This window comes from Apodemus sylvaticus, chromosome 16, assembly GCF_947179515.1.
Source record: "Apodemus sylvaticus chromosome 16, mApoSyl1.1, whole genome shotgun sequence".
NCBI classification, from domain to species: Eukaryota; Metazoa; Chordata; class Mammalia; order Rodentia; family Muridae; genus Apodemus; species Apodemus sylvaticus.
This window is the reverse complement of record NC_067487.1, coordinates 87,055,971-87,068,654: the sequence shown is the minus strand read 5'-3', so window position 1 is coordinate 87,068,654 and position 12,684 is coordinate 87,055,971.

Below are 12,684 nucleotides of genomic sequence, written 5' to 3'. Positions count from 1 at the left end.
TGGATGATTTTCTATACAGATACCACATACCAAAATTAAACTAAGAATAGGTAAACTATTTAACGAGGCCCACATCCCCTAAGGAAACAGAAGAAGTCATTGAAAACATCTTAACAACAACAAAAAAAAGCACAGGGCCAGATGGCTTTAGTACATAACTCTACCAGACCTTCAAAGAAGAGCTAATACCAACACTCCTCAAACTATTCCATACAATGGAAACAAAATGAACACTAACTAATTCATTCCATGAAGCCACAGTTACTGTGATACCTAAACCAAATAAAGACCCAATAAAAAAGAGAACTTCAGACCAATCTCGGTTATGAGTATCAATGCAAAAATACTCAATAAAATTCTTGCAAACCAATCCCAAGAACACATAAAAACTATCATCCTACTATGATCAAGTAGGCTTCATTCCAGGGATGAAATATTGGTTCTATATAAAAAAAATCCAACACAATCCACTATATTAACAATGTAAAAAAATCATGATTATCTTAGTAGATGCTGAAAAATCCCTTTGACAAAATACAACACCTCTTCATGTTAAAAGTATTGGAGAGATAAGAAATTCAAGGCCCATCCTAAACATAATAAAAACAATATACAGCAAACCAGCAGCCAATATCAAATTACATGAAGAGACCCTTGAAGCAATTCCATGTAAATCAGGAATAGGACAAAGATACCCACTTTCTCCATTTATATTTATTATAGTACTGAGGAAATTCAAAGTTTCAATGAAATTTCAAGGAAATTTAAAGTTCTATCTAGAGCTATAAGAATACAAAATGAGATCAAGAGGAATACAACTTGGAAAAGAAAACGTCAAGGTATCACTCTTTGCAGATGATATGATAGTTTACATTAGCAACTCCAAAAATTCTACTAGAGAACTTCTACAGCTGATAAACAACTTCAGCAAAGTGTCTGGATATAAAATTACCTCAAACAAATCAGTAGCCTTCCTTTATGCACATGATAAACAGCCTGAGAAATAAAATAGGGAAACAACACTATTCACAATAATCACAAATATTACAAATTTTTATGGTGTAACTTTAAACAAATAAGTGAAAAAAAAGTTTCTTAAGAGAGAAATAGAAGACCTCAGATAATCAAAAGAGATGTCTCATGTTCATGGATTGGTAGGATTAACATAGTGAAAATGGCCATCCTACCAAAAGCAAAAGCAATCTACAGATTCAATGGAATCGTCATAAAAATCCAAACAGAATTTTTCAAAGACATGAAAAGAGCAATTCTCAATTTCAAATAGAAAAACAAAAACCTCAGAGAGAAAACAATTCTTAACAATAAAAGAAATTCTGAGCTGGGCAGTGCCACAACCATCTGTTCACCTATCCTTCCAGTGGACATCTACCTTGCAGGGAGTCCCGCATTTAGAGGGAGTCCCATTTTTAGAGGTGAGGCTCCTGTGACTGAGCATATGGGTGCAGCCAGGAACACAGGGAGCACCTTAATGTAAGATCACTTGGACACAGTCTGCCAGGGACCCACCTGCACCCAGGAGCTGGGCAGTGCCACTGCACTCTGTACCAGGGGAGAGCTGGTCAACCAGGAGTGCTGAAACAGGCTTGCAGGCACACAGGTGGTATAAGCACCAGCCAGAGACAACAGGACCAACTAACATCAGAGATAACCAGATGGCAAAAGGCAAACATAGGAACATTACTAACAGAAATCAAAGTAGCATGGCACCATTAGAATGCAATCCTCTTACAACAGCAAGTCCTAGATACCCCAACACACCAGAAAAACAAGATTTGAATTTAAAATCACAGCTCGTGATGCTGTTAGAGGGCTTCAAGAAGGACATAAATAACTTCCTTAAAGAAACACAGGAAAGCACAAGTAAATAGGGAAAAGCCCTTAAAGAACTAAAGGAAAACACAACAAAACAGGTGAAGGAATTGAACAAAACCATACAGGATCTAAAAATGGATATAGAAACAATAAAGAAATTACAAAGGGAAACAACACTGGACATAGAAAACCTAGGAAAGAAGTCAGGAGTCATGGATGCAAGTATCAACAACAGAATACAGGAGATAGAAGAGAGAATCCCAGATGCAGAAGATAAACCATAGAAAGCATAAAAACAGTCAAAGAAAATGCAAAAATGAAAAAAATCCCCTGACCCAAAACATCCAGGAAATCCAGGACAAAATGAGAAGACCAAACCAAAGGATTATAGGTATAGAAGAGAGTGAAGATTTCCAATTTAAAAGGCCAATAAATGTCTTCAACAAAATAATAGAAGAAAACTTCCCTATCCTAAAGAGAGAGATGCCCATGAACATACCAGAAACCTACAGAACTCCAAATAGATTTGACCAAAACAGAAATTCCTCCAGTCACATAAAAATTAAAATGCCTAACACACTAAACAAAGCAAGAATATTAAAAAGCAGTAAGGGAAAAATGTCAAGTAACATATAAAGGTAGACCTATCAGAATTACACCAGACTTCTCACCAGAGATTATGAAAGCCAGAAGAGCCTGGGCAGATGTCATAAAGACACCAAGGGAATACGAATGCCAACCCAGGTTGCTATACCCAGCAAATCTCTCAATTACCATAGACGGAGAGACCAAGGTATTCCATGACAAAAACAAATTAACATAATATCTTTCCACAATTCCAGTCCTTCAAAGGATAACAAATGGAAAACACCAACAAAAGGAGGGAAACTACACACTAGAAAAAGCAAATTACACTTGCTTCAACAAAGCCCCCCCAAAAATAACCACAGAAAGATAAAACTTACATCAAAAATAACAGGAAGCAACAATCACTATTCTTTAATATCTCTCAGCATCAAGGACTCAATTTCCCAATAAAAAGACATAAACTAACAGAGTGGATACATAAACAGGACCAAACATTTTGCTGCATGCAGGAAATCCATATCAGTGTCAAAGACAAAAACTACCTCAGAGTAAAAGGCTGGAAAACAGTTTTCCCAGCAAATGGTCCCAAGAAACAAGCTGGAGTAGTCATTCTAATATCTAATAAAATAGACTTTCAACCAATGTCATCAAAAAAAAAAAGACACAGAAGAACATTTTATACTCATCAAATGAAAAATCTACGAAGAAGATCTCTCTCTCTCTCTCTCTCTCTCTCTCTCTCTCTCTCTCTCTCTGATTTTTTTGAGACATGATTTCTCTGTGTAGCCCTGGCTGTCCTGGAACTCTCTTTGTAGACCAGGTTGGACTTGAACTCAGAAATCCGACTGCCTTAAAGGTTTGTGCCACCACTGCCCAGCCAAGAAGAACTCTCAATTCTGAATATCTATGCTCCAAATAAAAGGGCACCCTCATCCATAAAAGAAACTTTACTAAAGCTCAAAATACACATTGCACCTCACACAATAATTGTAGGTGACTTGAACACACCAATCTCCTCAACGGACAGATCAGGGAAACACAAACTAAACAGAAACACAATGAAACTAACACGTTTTGGATATAGCTGTCTATAGAACATTTTATCCTAAATCAAAAGACTATATCTTCTTCTCAGCACCTCATGATACCTTCTCCAAAACTGACCATAGAGTTGGTCACAAAACACACCTCAACAGATATAAGAAGATCAAACTAATCCCATGCCTCTGATCAGATTGCTATGGAGTAAGGGCAGTCTTCAATAGCAACAAAAACAATAGAAAGCTCACATACACATGGAAGCTTAACAATGCTCTATTTAATGATACTTTGTCCAAGGAAAATATAAGGAAAGAAATCAAAGACTTTTTAGAATTTAATGAAAATGAAGGCACAACATACCCAAATTTATGGGACACAATGAAAGCAGTGCTAAGAGGAAAACTCATAGTTGTGAGTGCCTCCAAAAAGAAAGTAGAGAGAGCATACACTAGCAGCTTAACAGCGCACCTTAAAGGTCTGGAACAGAAAGAAGCTAATACACCCAAGAGGCGAAGAAGGCAGGAAATCATCAAACTCAGGACTGAAATCAACCAAGTTGAAACAAAAAGAACTATACAAAGAATCAACAAAATCAGGAGCTGGTTCTTTGAGAAAATTAACAAGATAGATAAACCCTTAGTCAGAATAACCAGAGGGTACAGAGACTGTATCCAAATTAACAAAACCAGAAAGGAAAAGGGAGATATAACAACAGAAACTGAGGAAATTCAAAAAATTATCAGATCCCACTACAAAAGCCTATACTCAACACAACTGGAAAAGCTTGATGAAATGGACAATTTCCGAGACAGATACCAAATACCAAGGTTAAATCAAGTAGATAGACCATCTAAACAGTCCCATAACCCCTACAGAAATAGAACATGTCATTGAAAGTCTCCCAACAAGAAAAAGCACATGACCAGATGGTATTAGTGCAGAATTCTATCAGACCTTCAAAGAAGACCTAATACTCTTCAAACTATTCCACAAAGTAGAAACAGAAGGAACACTACACAACTCATTCTATGAAGTCACAATTATGCTGGTACCAAAACCACACAGAGATCCAACAAAGAAAAATAACTTCAGACCAATTTCCCTTGTGAATATCGATGCAAAAATAATAAAATCCTTGCCATCTGAATCCAAGAACAAATTAAAAAGATCATTCACCACGATCAAGTAGGCTTCATGACAGGGATTAGGGGATGATTGAATATACAGAAATCCATCAATGCAATCCAGTACATAAACAAACTCAAAGAAAAAAAACACACAGTCATTTCCTTAGATGCTGAAAAAGCATTTGAAAAATTCAGCATCCTTTCATGTTAAAAGTCTTGGAAAGAACAGGAATTTCTTTAGGTCCAGCAAATACCTAAACATAGTAAAAGCAATATACAGCAAACCAGTAGCAAACATCTAACTAAATGGAGAGAAAGGTGAAGCAATCCCACTAAAATCAGCGACTAGACAAGGCTGTCATATCTTTCCATATTTATTCAATATAGTACTTGAAGTTCTAACTAGAGCAATTAGACAACAAAAGTATGTCAAATTGTCACTATTTGCAGATGATATGATAATATGTTTAAGAGACCCAAAAACTCCACCAGAGAAATCCTACAGCTGATAAACAATTTCAGCAAAGTGCTCAGGTATAAAATCAACTCAAGCAAATCAGTAGCCTTCCTATACTCAAAGGATAAACAGACTGAGAAAGAAATTAGAGAAATGACACCCTTCACAATAGCAACAAACAATATAAAGTATCTTGGTGTTACTCTAACCAAACAAGCAAAAGATCTGTATGACAGGAACTTTAAGTCTCTGAAGAAAGAAATTGAAGAAGACCTCAGAAGATGGAAAGATCTCCATTGCTCATGGATAGGCAGGATTAATATAGTAAAAATGGCCATCTTGCCAGAAACAATCTACAGATTCAATGCAATCCCCATCAAAACCCCAACTCAATTCTTCATAGAGTTAGAAAGAGCAATTCTCAAATTCATTTGAGCTAAAACTATTCTCAACAGTGAAAGAACTTCTGGGCAAATCAGTATCCCAGACTTCAAGCAGTACTACAGAGCAATAGTGTTAAAAAACTGCATGGTATTGGTACAGTGACAGGCAGGTAGATCAATGCAGTAGAATTGAAGACCCAGAAATGAACCCACACACCTTTGGTCACTTGATCCTTGACATAGGAGCTGAAAACATCCAGTGGAGAAAAGATAGCCTTTTCAACAAATGGTGCTGGTTCAAGTGGAGGTTAACATGCAGAAGAATGCAAATCAATCAATTCTTATTGCCTTGTACTAAGCTCAAGTCCAAGTGGATCAAGGACCTTCTCATAAAACCAGATACACTGAAACTAATTGAAAAGAAACTGGGTAATAGCCTTGAGCACATGGGCACAGAGGAAAATTTCCTGAATAGAACACCAATAGCCTATGCCCTAAGATCAAGAACTGACAAATGGGACCTCATAAAATCACAAAGTTTTTGTAGGGCAAAGGACAGTGTCAATAGGACAAAATGGCAATCAACAAATTGAGAAAACATCTTTACCAACCCTACTTCTGACAGAGGGCTAATATCCAATATATACAAAGAACCCAAGAAGTTAGACTCCAGAGAGCCAAATAATCCTAAAAATGTGGTACAGAGCTAAACAAAGAATTTTCACCTGGGGAATATGGAATGGCCGATAATCACCTAAACAAATGTTCAACATCCTTAGTCATCAGGGAAATGTAAACCAAAACAACACTGAGATTTCACCTCACACCAGTCAGAATGGCTAAGTTCAAAAACTCAGGAGACAGCAGGTACTGGTGAGGATGTGGAGAAAGAGGAACACTGCTCCATTGCTGGTGGGATTGCAAGCTGGTACAACCACTCTGGAAATGAGTCTGGCAGTTCTTCAGAAAACTGGACATGACTGAACTAGAGGACCTTGTTATACCACTCCTGGGCATATATCCAGAGGATTCCCAAGCATGTAATAAGGATAAATGTTCCACTATGTTCATAGAAGCCCTATTTATAATAGCCAGAAGCTGGAAAGAACCCAGAAGTCCCTCAATGGAGGAATGGATACAGAAAATGTGGTGTATTTACACAGTGGCATACTACCTAGCTATTAAAAACAATGAATTTATAAAATTTTTAGGCAAATGGGTGGAACTGGAAAATATCATCTTAAATGAGGCAACCCAAGTACAAAGGAACACATATGGTATGTACTCACTGGAGCAGAGTCTGAGGAAAAGACTATCCAGAGACTACCCCAACCTAGTGATCCATCTCATGTACAGGTATAAAACCCAGGCACTATTATTGATCCCCACAAGTACTTGCTGACTGGAGCTGGATATAGCTGTTATTTGGGAGCATGTACTAATGCATTACAAATACAGAAGGTGACTCTCTCAGCCAGCCATTGAACTGAGCACAGGGTCCCCAATGGGGGATATAAGGAAAGGACACAAGGAGCTATAGGGATTTGTAGAGCCATAAGAGAAACAATGATATGAGCCACCCAGTACTCCCAGATCTTCCAGGGTCAGAAACATCAACAAGATAGTACATGTGGTATTATCCATGGCTCCAGATGCATAGGCAGCAGAGGATGGCCTTGTAGGACCTCAAAGTGAGGTGAGGCCACTAGTCCTGGAAAGGCTTGATGCAGCAGTGTATGGGAATACCAGGACAGGGAAGGGGGAGGGTTGACCGGGGAACAGGGCAAGAGAGATGGCTTATGGGACTTTGTGGGGGACTAGGAAAGGGGAAATCATTTGAAATGTCAATAAAGAAAATAAAAGTAAATTAAATAAATAAGTGGAAAAAGAAGAAAAAACAAATTCTGGGGGACTCACTATCCTTGATCTTAAGCTATTCTACACAGTAATAGTGATAAAAACTGCATTGTATTGGAACAGAGATGTACAGTTGATCAATGGAATAGACTCAGAAGTAATAACTCAAACTTATGGAAACTTCACCTTTTGATAAAGAAGCCAAAAATATACAATGGAACAAAGAAAGCATATCTAGTAATTAGTGCTATTTTAACTGGAAGTCTCTCTATAGAAAAATGAAAATAGATACATATTTGTCACCTTGCACAAAGTTCAATTCTAAGTGGGTCATGGACCTCAGCATAAAACCAGATACACTAAATCTAATAGTACAGAAAGAGGGAGAGAGCCTCCAACTCATTGCCATGCCATGGCAGTGGGGGTTGGGAGTTCCTAAACAGAACTCCAGTGATTTGGGCTGTAATTCATTTACCAAAAATTTATAAATGGAACCTCGTTTAACTGAAAAGCTTCTGTAAGGCATAGGAGATAGTCAATAGGACAAATCATCAGAATTTGATTCTGCTGATTCAGAATTCAAGAAACCACACAACCCAGTCAAAAAATGGGGCATAAAATAGAGAAATCAAAACAGAGCAATCTTGAATGGCCTATAAGCACTTAAAGAAATATTCAAAATCCTTACTCATCAGGGTAATGCAAATCAAAACAACCTTGAGATTCCATGTTACACCAATCAGAATAGCTAAGTTCAAACACTCAAGTGACAGCACAGCTCTCTAGGATGTGGAGAAAGAGGAACACTCCTGCATGGCTTCTGGGATTGAAAACTGGTACAACCACTATGGAAATCAATCTGGAGGTTTCTCAGAGAATTGAAAATAGATTTACCTGAAAATCCAGCTATTTCACTCTTAGGCATATACACAAAAGATGCCCCACCATATAACCGGGACATGTGCTCCACTAAGTTCATAGCAGCCTTATCTGTGATACGCAGAAGCTGGAAACAACTGGGTGTCCTATAACATAAGAATGGATATATAAAATATGGTTCATTTACACAATGGAATACTATTCAGCTATTAAGAATGAGGATATCATTAATTTTGCAAAAAATGAATGGAATTAGAAAATATCCTTAGTGAGGAATCTCAGACCCAAAAGGACATGCATGGTATGTACTCACTAATAAGTGGATATTAACCAAAAATGTACAGAATACCTAGGATACAATCCACAGAACTCAAAAAGGTTAACAAGCAGAAGGGTCCAGGTGAGGATATTTCAATCCCACTTGGGGAGGGAAAAGAAAGCAATCACAAGAGGCAGAGGGAGGGAGAGAGGGAGAGAGCTGGGTGAGAAAGGGTAAGGGGAGGGTAGAGGGGAACAAGATCAGGTATAGGGGTGGGGGAGACAGAGAAGCCCTGAGGGCCAAAAGAATAAATGGGAATATACAACCTCAGGGGTTGAACCCCTGAGAAAGTACCAGAGACTTGGGAGGTGAGAGACTCTCAGGATTCCAAGGGTGAGACCTTAGATGAATGGGGAGAGGGAACTTGTAGAGTCCACTTCTAGTAGAAGGATAGGGTTTCCATCCCACAGTCAAAACCTCTGACCCAGAATTAATCCTGTCTAAAAGAACTGCAGGAACTAAAATGGAGAAGAACCTAGGGGAAAAGGAGGTCCAGTGACTATACCAATTTGGGATCTATCTCCAGGGGAGGTTCCAAGACTTACCGCTCTTACTGGTGCTATGATGTTCTTACAGACAGGAGCTTCCTTAAGGCCAATGTGGCTTTTGAGGTCCTTGATAATTTCTTTACTAAAACCTTTAACCTATGCTAATTCAATTCATTGTTGAAGTTTTAATAGTTTTACTCTTTGAAAAGAGAGTTGCCCCTTTAACAAATAAGCATAATTCATTCTCTTAATAAGTTTGTTGAACTTTTCCCAGTGCCAAATTTTAGGAAGAGAAGACTTTGTCAGTTCATGGAAGCTGGTAAACCTTACATTCAAGAAAATGGTTACTTTCCACTCACTGTACCATTATATTTCATCAAAAAATATAACAACAGATATCAATCAATGAGACTTAATTTTTTAGGAACTTCTTTGTATTGAAAGTACTCAGCATCTTCTAAGTCACAATGAAAGAGTTAAAGAACCTTATGTATGCACTATTTAAAAACAGCAAGTACTAGATGCTGTTAGTTTTGGGATCTTGACTTTTTCCATATTGCAAATGTATTCCAGGATGCAACAGAAAGTAAAACTTTAGAAAAGTAAAATCTTATCAGTATATGCTTTGCAAACATTGAATTTATTAGTTATTGCCTTAAAAACTTCGGGTGAAGATAGGCCATTTTTGTCTCCATTCTGTGTTAATCAAGTTGGGTATATTAATCACCTAGTCAAGGGACCATGCCTCCAGAAGTTTGATTCACCTTAAGCAACACTGAAGAAAAAAATAATTATCCCTTTAATGAGATGATGTACTTTTCCTTTCCAGGATTCCAGTTCTCCTAAAGTAGTTTCTGCAAGTCTCCATGAGGTTCTGTTGGAACTACCAATATTCGGAGAAAGGTGGATTCAGAATAGTATAACATTTTCTTTCTCTTCATTTTTGTGTCTTTCTTTTATGTATTAGCCAGAGCTAAGGCCTTGTTCTCTGGAATTCTTTATCCTCTTCCCCATCTTTGCTATGAAGTTGCCGGCACATCATGTGGTTAACCTCCATGCCAAACTCAAACTGCATAACTCTTTTTCTCCTGCTTTAGTTTCTGTCTAAGAATCTATAATAAACTTATCTCAAAAGTGAAAAGCAATCTGGATAGCATTAAATGCTGATGTTATTTGTTAGCATTCAAGAAGAAATTTATGGACACTACTAACCACAGAATGCTGAATTACCAGAGGAAGGGACTTACTCCTTTAGACCTTTTATACTCATTTCATCTTAGCATTAGACTATTAAGAACAATCATCTATCGCCATAGCTCATAGAATTAATAAGCATATAATTTTAGTCCAATAAATTATTTTTCTAACCACCCGTGATTCTGTCCTGAAGCATAAAAGTACTTGCTAATTATAGTAACAGGTGGTATTTTTAACCGTATATCTAATTCTATTAAAAATTTATGGCTTAGTCATATTAAATACATTTCTAAGAGTAAAGTTTTATAAAAGCAAAAGACTATGGCTAGTAAAATACAAGAGAAAAAGGTTTAAATGGATGTTCATATTACTCCTAATGTTTAATATCATGTATTGTAAATATCTCTTTAGATTATGTGCATAATGCCATTTTATATTGTCCAGATTTATAGAAATGAAAAATATAATGTTTCATTCACACACTTTTAAAGGTCAGGCCCTACAATCACATTTTCAATCTGTTCTTTTCACATACTTTCTTTAAGAGGGATATTCATAGTAAGCTTCTAGAAAAGGTTTGAAATAAGGCACCCATTTCATATAAAGGGGCAGCAGACTGTCTATAGATTTCTGGAGTAATTGGATCATGAATGACTCCATTTATCCTTCATTAAGGAGTCTTTGTCTATGATCCAATTAGTGTTAGAGAATATATATGCTTCATTATCCAACTCATATTACTCCAAGCTAAGGAGTCCACTGCCCCTTAAACAGATGGCTGATTTGGTAATTTAGAAATTTACAAGACTGTAACTAATAGAAGGAATGAAAACCTTAATACCAGATTGACATGGACATCAAAATCATGCTTTAAAATATGGAAAATATTCACCACAGGTCAAATATTACTATGGCTATGTCATTTATATAAAAATTAAGCTACATATATTCAATCAATCCTAAAAATTAGCTTCAGGAATAATATATTCTATGGTTTTACTATGCATCAGAACAGATTATGGTCATGTAGTGTTTTTTCTTTTTAATTAATTTTGTGGTTGGTAAGGTCTTCCAAATTTCATTTTGCAAAACTGCCCCATATATTATGGGAAACTTAGCCTATCTGGCCCTTACCACATATCACAATGATGATAATCATTCTGATAGGGAAAAGACTTTCATTTTTAGAAGTAATGATTTCCCCTCTTAACTAAATTCATTGGTTGGTTTTAGATTAAATGGATCAAGAAGTTAAAAGTATCTCCCTTCTGTATAGAAGGCACATCTTTTCTTAGCATCTTCTGAGATTATTTGGACAAAACCTTTTTTCTTTAGGAAGTTTCTTAGTAGTCGATGCCATAGATATAAGATTCCCGGTGACATCTTGTAGGAGACTTCCTAGGATCAAGAATTTAATTCATTTGGAAGACTCCTAAGCAGTCTCGAAGTGACTTGCTAGCATAGCCAGTGACTTGTAGTATATATTTTTATTTAATTTTTTAATTGAATATTTTCTTTATTTACATTTCAAATGTTATCCCCTTTCCCAGTTTCCCCCTTTCCCTGGAAATTCCCTATTCCATCCTCCCTCCCCCTACTTCTAAGTTCTTCCACCCTTCTCGCACCTCCCTGCCCTTGCTTCCACTACACTGGGGCATCTCTCTAGCCTTCTAAGGACCAAGGACCTCTCCTTCTATTGATGCCTGACAAGGCAATCCTCCACTACAAATGGAGCTAGCGCCATGTGTACTACTTGGTTGATGACTTAGTCCCTGGGAGCTCTGGAGGGTCTGGTTGTTTGATATTTTTGTTCTTCCTATGAGGTTACAAAGCCTTCAGCTGCTTCAGATCTTTCTGTACTCCCATTGGGGACTACATGCTCTGTCCAATGGTTGGCCCTGAGCATCTGCCTCTGTATTTGCAGGGCTTTGGCAGGGCCTCTCAGGAGACAGAGATATCAGGCTCCTTTCATCAAGCACTTCTTGGCATCGACAATAATGTCAGGGTTTGGTGACTGTATAAAAGATATATTCCGAGGTGGGACAGTCTCTGAATGGCCTTTCCTTTAGTTTCTGCTCTACAGTTATCTCCATAATTGCTCTTGTGAATATTCTGTTCTCCTTCTCAGAAGAGTTGAAGCACCCACACTTTGGTCTTCCTTCTTCTTGAGCTTCATGTGGTCTGTGAATCGTATCTTGGGTAGTCCAAGATTCTGGGCTAATATCCTCTTATCAGTGAATGTTCTTTTGTGATTGTATGTTCTTTTGTGATTGGGCTACCTCACTCAGGAAGATGTTTTCTAGTTCCATCCTTTTGCCTAAGAATTTCATGAATTCATCATTTTTAATATCTGAGTAGTACTCCACTATGTAAATATACCACAATTTCTTTATCCATTATTCTGTTGGAGGACATCTGAGTTCTTTCTGCTTCTAGCTGTTATAAGGCTGTATGAACATAGAGGAGCAGGTGTCCTTATTACATGTTGGAGAATCCTCTGGGTGTATGCCCAGGA